The 6,951-nt window shown below is 53.0% G+C and overlaps 1 protein-coding gene across 1 annotated transcript in view; it reads left to right on the top strand.

Annotated features, from left to right (window-relative positions):
• The first annotated feature begins 539 nt into the window (after positions 1-539).
• Positions 540-6,951, top strand: part of ALAD (aminolevulinate dehydratase) — a 36,918-nt gene continuing 30,506 nt past the window's right edge. The window contains exon 1 of the mRNA XM_084650193.1: positions 540-653. The gene's annotated coding sequence lies outside the window, so the exon portion shown is untranslated. The remainder of the gene's footprint in view (positions 654-6,951) is intronic.

Below are 6,951 nucleotides of genomic sequence, written 5' to 3'. Positions count from 1 at the left end.
GTTAGCGACTCTAACATCATTCCTTTGGTAATTGGTTCAGTCACCTTCACTTGTCTCAGGGCCCCCTGTAGCTAGGACCTGGGCTGAGCTGCTTCCCCACAGGCCCAGCTGTCTGCCCAGGGCTGTGTTTGCTGTGGGATGCCCTGGGAGGGCTCCCCCAGCCCGAGTCACCGTGCTCCTAATGGCTGGGCTGGGCTGCACCGCGGGGGATAGCTCAGCACCCAGGCAAAGCAAGGGAGTCCATGGCTGGGGAAAGGGGGAGATGCAGGAAAATCCGGATCTGAAAACCCAGACCCTGGCCTGTCCTTAAACATTTTTGGGGGGTGGAGGAATGGTCTTGTGGGGTGCAGGGTCTGGAGCGGGAGGGCGCTGGGGGGCGCAGAGTCCCGGGGTGGGAGGGGCCCTGTGGGGTGCAGGGTCCCTGGCGGGGGCTGGGGTGGGGCTGTGGGGTCCCGCGCAGGAGCCGGGCGCGAGGCGCTACAATCCCGCCGGCTGCCGCACGGGGGCGCTGCGCCCAGCTGGCGGAGGGGCGGAGTCGGGCTGTGCGGGGCGGGGCCCGGCTGGTTCCGGAGGGCGGGGCCCCCACGCGGAGCGGTGCGGAGCGGAGCCGAGCCGGGACAGCGCGCGGCGGCGGCAGCGGCAGCGAGGCCCAGGTAAGCCCGGCTCGGCCCGGCCCGGCCCGGCTCGGCCCCGCCCCCCACCGCCCTCCAGGCCGCTGCTCCGGCGGGTCCTGGGCCCCTTTGCACGAGGTGGCGGGCAGCGCGCCGAGCCCGCCCCGGACTAGTCCGGGGCTCGGCTTGGAGCTCGCCGCCTTTCCCCGGAGCTCGCCCCTCCGACTGGGCCGGGCGGGAGGCTGCTGGGTGCGGTGCATCTGTGGGGCGGCTCCTTCCTGATTCGGCCCGTGCCCCGGCTCTGCTGGGCCCAGGAGACCCCCGAGGTCCCTCTGGCCGCCCGCAGCCCTTGGGCCCGGCTCCCGTCCCTCTGCAAGGGCCGCTGGGCTTCTGCCCGCAGGAGCGGCGGGAGCAGTGCGGGTCCCGAGCCGCTGCAACCGTGCGGCGCCCCCCGCAGAGACCACTGCTCCGGGGGGCAGGGGACCCGGGCTGCTTGGGGGTGTCCCGCCCCCGCCAGGGGCTGCTCTCCGCCGGGAGTAGGCGCTGCGCCCGGGGCTGTACACGCCGTCCGAGCAGGGGGAGACGGTCGCTGTGTGAGGCAGAAGCTTGTTCTTTCCGGATGTTCCCGTCTAGCTGTTCAGCACCTCAGCCGCGGGTCAGATGGCTTCGTGGGCAGGGGACTGTCAGACCTGCGGGTGCCTGAATCATGAGGAGCGTGAAACCAAGTCCAGGGTCTCCCCCTTGCCCCCCTGTGTGATCTGCTGTCCTGGTGATTTAACTGTTGGCATTTCCCCATTTAAAACACACACATTGCAGTTTTCAAATGGGCACTCCAGCAGGCACGGCCGGCTGTTCGGTGTGAGAACCACTGCAGGTGCTGTGTGTTGGCCTGTGACATCTCACACGTCCCTAGCCTGTGTGCAGGGCCTATAGATAAGGACTGCTGTGTCCTGCACAAGCACTGTCTAGGCGTTGTCAGTTCCCAGAGCTGAAGGCACTGGCGGTGATATGAAATAACCATCAGCTAGAGGGGGTCATCTCATGCAAGCCTCAGGGCTACCAGCAGGCAGAGGGGCAGGAGTGTATTGGACAAAGCCAGTGGGTTTTTGAGTTTAGAAAAGCAGCAGATTTTTCTCCCAAGCAATTAACATACTTGGGCACTGCTAATCCTGCTACCGTGCGTGAGGGTGCTGGGAAACCCTCGCCCCCAGCCTGGCTTTATATTTATGTAGCATTTTCAACTATAAGCGGATCTCCGTGATTCAGTTCAGCTGAAACGAGCCATGGTCTCCTGACTTTGGTCCTATCCACTTCCCAACCCCCACCCTCCTCCTCCTCCTGGTCAAGCTTCCCCCACCCCCTTTTCCTTATCCTGTGGGCCTAGAATGACTGGGAATGAGCTGCTGGTTTTGCGCTTGCAGGACTTTTGACAGTCATTGTCTGTGAACAGACACTGTTCACCCTGCACGGATGGGTGGGGTGATGTGATGCCCTATGGTATGCTGGGTGCTCAGTGGGCATAAACATTAAATCACTTGTACATCAGTGGGTAAGGAGATTACAACATTCCAGCATTTAACCTCTTTCTTTGAGGGCACCAACAGCTACCTCATGGCCCAGGGGAATTTGTTGCTTCTTGACTAACCTGATGTCTTGGGCAGTTGGAGTTGGTATCTCTAGGGCAGATAAAGACATCTGTTCTCGTGATGATTGCCCAGCCAGTTGCCTCCATCTGACTTCTACCACCACAAGTGTGTGGGATGGGGGATGATTATCTGTAGGGGATGGTTAAATGTGTTTGCACTATCACCAAACCTCTTTGCATAGATTACCCAGAGAAAAGTGGTATCTTGCCTAACAGAGTAGCATGCTATTGTGGACTGACCAGTCTCTCCCCAGTTAATGATTCCTCATGATTATCCTGTAACAGTCCGAAGGTCGTGACCTTAGGGTGACTTTAAAGAACAGGCTCATTCACTATTCCTAATCTTTACAATGGGTTCAGTAGAAACAGCTCCCCACAGATGATCTGAAAGACAGGTTTATGGCCTACCTGTACATTTACTGCAGTGCTTTTGTACCATAGTTCCAGGTGCCTTAGAAACATCATAGATCGTAAACATTTCACCAGAAGAACAGACTCCTGCTTGTTGTATGTGCGCATGTCCTTGACTAAAGCCAGCAGCATGGATGGGTATCATCAGATCCCCCTAGAGCACTCCTGGGTATCTACCTGGATAACTGGACAGACCAGTGAGCAGTGCTTGCATCTGTGTGAGAGTGGGAAGTTTTCCCTAGGGGGTGTGAGGGTCTCAGCAATCAATTTCTGCAAAATTTTTAACAATGTAGGTCTAATAGCGTTTCTAGACATAAAGTTACAAAGAGAAGCACCAAAACGTGACCAGTGCAGTGTTGTTTGTCTGAGTGCACCACTGCTGTGCCCATGCTCCGGCTTTTCCAAAGCAGCTACAGGTTAACAAAAGTGACAAGACTGGTCAGTTTCAGGCTGCTCTTCAGATCCTCAGCAGTGACACAACAGTCATGTTAATTTCATAATGCTTGGGAGGAAAACTTTTGCCAAGGCAGAGGCAGGCACTGATCTTACTCCTGGGAAGGATCTATAAAACAGGCTGACGGGCAGATTAGGGGAGGCAGTCCACTCTTGCAGCAGTCAGAAGGCTCTGGAGTAGGGAGACAGTCAGAAAGCTCCTTCCTTCTATCGGCATCTAGATGAGAGTGGTAGAGGCTGGTATGAAAAGCGGAGCCCTGCACAGAGTCCCCAGACAGCATCCTTGGCCTTTCCATGCTGGTTTGGCAGGGGCTGGGCTCTTCCCCAAGATGGGCTGCTCTTGGATTTTGCTGGTGGAACCCCCGTTCCCATGGAATTTGTATCTCCCTGGCTTGTGGTTTAGGGCTTGTACACACTAGCACTTACGCTGCTCTGGAGTGTGAATAAGACACACACACACACCCCCCAGCGATGTAAGTTGCACCCTCCTAAGCCTCGGTATGGACAGCACTATGTCAGCGGGAGAGCGTCTTTACCAGACGTGCTACAGCAGCACATCTGCATCAGCCCAGCTATATCTTCTAGTGCAGCCTAGCCCTCAGGCTCCTGGCTAGTAGGCACCAGGTAACATTTTCAGGCCCTGGCCATAGTCCCTTTGCCTCATGTGGATGGTATTGTGGATCCGCAGCCCTCCTGTCCTTGAGGCTTATGAGAGAGTCCATGATCTTCCCACACAGTATCCTTCCACAAGCATCTCAGGGTGCTGACACCCAACTTCTCAATGCTAAACTAGCTATTACCCCTGTTAGCATATGTACCAAGTGACTCCATGATTCCCCACTCTCTCAGTCCCAAATAAATGGATGATGCTCCATCAGAATACCTGACATTTATAACACTTCTATAGGGCCTCCTTCCCAAAGGGCTCTGATGTATCTTCCCTCTACAGAGATGCACATGATGGAGCTGGATTGCTCACTCCAAAGCATGTGGAAAACTGATCCCCAGCTGTCTCTGGGGTGGAACAACAGCCACACTCCGTACTGGCTTAGGAAAATGAATGAAGGGTGAATCATAGGACTGGAAGGGACCTCGAGAGGTCATCTAGTCCCATGCCGTGCACTTATGGCAGGACTAAATATTATTTAGACCAGGGGTGGGCAAACTATGGTCTGTGAGCTCCTGCTGGGGAGCGGGGTCTGGGGCTTGCCCTGCTCTGGCACTCCAGCCGGGGCACTGGGTTGGGGGCCGCACTATGTGGCTTGGCCCTGCTCCAGTGCTCCAGCTGGAGCGCTGGGTCAGGGGTCATACCATGGCCCCGCTCTAGTGAGATCCAGGGTCGGGGGCCACACCATGCAGGTCCCGGAAGCAGCTGCATGGCCCCAGTCTGGCTCCTATGGCCCCCTCCAGCATTCCAATAGGTAAGCTGCCAGGCAAATGCAAATGTGCCTGTGGATGGGGCAGCGTGCAGAGCCACCTGGCTGCTCCTCTGCTTAGGAGCCAGAGAAGGGACATGCCACTGCTTCCGGGAGCCGCTTGAGGTAAGTGCCACTCGGAGCCTGCACCCCTGAGCCTCTCCCCACGCTCCAACCCCCTGCCCCAGCCCTGATACCCCTCCCATCCTCCGAACCCCTTGGTCCCAGCCCAGAGCACCCTCCTACACCCCAAACTATTCATCTCCAGCCTCACCCCAACCCCAATTTTGTGAGCATTCATGGTCTGCCGTACAATTTCTATTCCCAGATGTGGCCCTCAGGCCAAAAAGTTTGCCCACCCCTGATCTAGACCAGGGTTCTCAAACTGGGGGGTGGGGACCCCTCATGGGGTTGTGAGGTTATTACATGGGGGATCGCAAGCTGTCAGTCTCCACTCCAAACCCTGCTTTGCCTCCAGCATTTATAATGGTGTTAAATATATTAAAAAGTGGTTTAAATTTATAAGGGGGGTTGCATTCAGAGACTTGCTATGTGAAAGGGGTCACCAGTTCAAAAGTTTGAGAACCACTGGTCTAGACCATCCCTGACAGGTGTTTGTCTAATCTGCTCTTAAAAATCTCCAATGATGGAGATTCCACAACCTCCCTAGGCAATTTATTCCAATGCTTAACCACTCTGACAGTTAGGAAGTTTTTCCTAATGTCCAGCCTAGACCTCCCTTGCTGCAATTTAAGCCCATGGCTTCTTGTCCTGTCCTCGGAGGTTAAGGAGAACAATTTTTCTCCCTCCTCCTTGTAACAACCTTTTATGTACTTGAAAACTGTTTTATCATGTCTCCTCTCAGTCTTCTCTTCTCCAGACTAAATAAACCCATTTTTTTCAATCTTCCCTCATAGGTCATGTTTTCTAGACCTTTAATCATTTTTGTGGCTCTTCTCTGGACTTTCACCAATTTGTCCTCATCTTTCCTGAAATGTGGCGCCCAGAACTGGACACAATACTCCAGTTAAGGCCTAATCAGCGCAGAGTAGAGCGGAAGAATTACTACTCGTGTCTTGCTTACAACACTCCTGCTAATACATCCCAGAATGATGTTTGCTTTTTTTTTTTTTTTTTTTTTTTGCAACAGCCTTACACTGTTGGCTCATATTTAGCTTGTGATCCACTATAACCCCCAGGTCCCTTTTAAGGCAGTCATTTCCCATTTTGTATGTGTGCAACTGATTGTTCCTTCCTAAGTGGAGTACTTTGCATTTGTCCTTATTGAATTTCATCCTATTTACTTCAAACCATTTCTCCTGTTTATCCCTACATACTTGTATTGTTTGTTTATTATATTCATCCTTTGTAATTTGGCCTAGTTTCTACTTTTTGTAGGACTCTCTTTTTGAGTTTCAGATAATTGAAGATCTCCTGGTTAGCCAAGGTGGTCTCTTGCCATAGTTCCTATCATTCCTACGCAGTGGGATAGTTTGCTCTTGTGCCCTTAAAAATGTCTTTTTGAAAAACTGTCAACTCTCTTGAACTGTCTTTCCCCTTAGACTTGCTTCCCATGGGATCTTACCTACCAACTCCCTGTGTTTGCTAAAGTCTGCCTTCTGGCTTCCATTAGCTTTATTGTACTGTTTTCCCTCCTATTCCTTAGAATCATGAACTCTCTCATTTCATGATCACTTTCACTCAAGCTTCCTTCCACTTTCAAATTCTCAACCAATTCCTCCCTATTTGCCAAATTAAATCTAGAACAGCCTCTTCCCTAGTAGCTTTCTGCCCCTTCTCTTTCCATTTGAAACTGGGACAGAATATAATGATCTGGGCTGAAATTAACGACTGGGGGTCCTGGCCAGTGTCCCTAATGTTGCCCGTACAACTAAAATACCATGGGATCTCTACCTATTCCAAAGGGACAGGGTGCTAGATTTATATCTCCTCTGACAGATCCCCTCTGCACACCACCACCTAGCCCCATGCTGCTTGGTACTGACAAGGGAAGAACATGACCTGCTAAATCAGCCACTCCCTGCCACACCCTGGGCCACAAGAGAGGGAAGAGAAAAGAACAGCAGAGTTTTAAAGATGTCACTGGTGTTGACTTTCCTTTGTTTGCAACCTCCCTGCTGCAAAAACACAGGCATGGCTCATGGTCTCACTAGCCATTGTCAGAACTGGAACATTGCAACAGCATCAAGCTGCTTAGGGGATTGCTTTAATTTGCCTTTCTGGACACAAATGGACAATCTTGGTTTGCTATGCCAGACTTTAAGACAAAAGGAAATAGAAGAGGACTAGGAAAGAGATGAAATAAGGTGGAGAAAGGAAAGGACACATGGCGGGATGGGGACACACAGTCTCACCTCCCACGTGGTGTTTGGCATTTAGCCAGAGCAGGGGAATT

This window comes from Lepidochelys olivacea (genome assembly GCF_965140295.1).
Source record: "Lepidochelys olivacea isolate rLepOli2 genome assembly, chromosome: 16".
In the NCBI taxonomy this organism is placed as follows: domain Eukaryota; kingdom Metazoa; phylum Chordata; order Testudines; family Cheloniidae; genus Lepidochelys; species Lepidochelys olivacea.
Note: the sequence above shows the minus strand (reverse complement) of the source record. Positions and strands in the feature narration are given on the sequence as shown.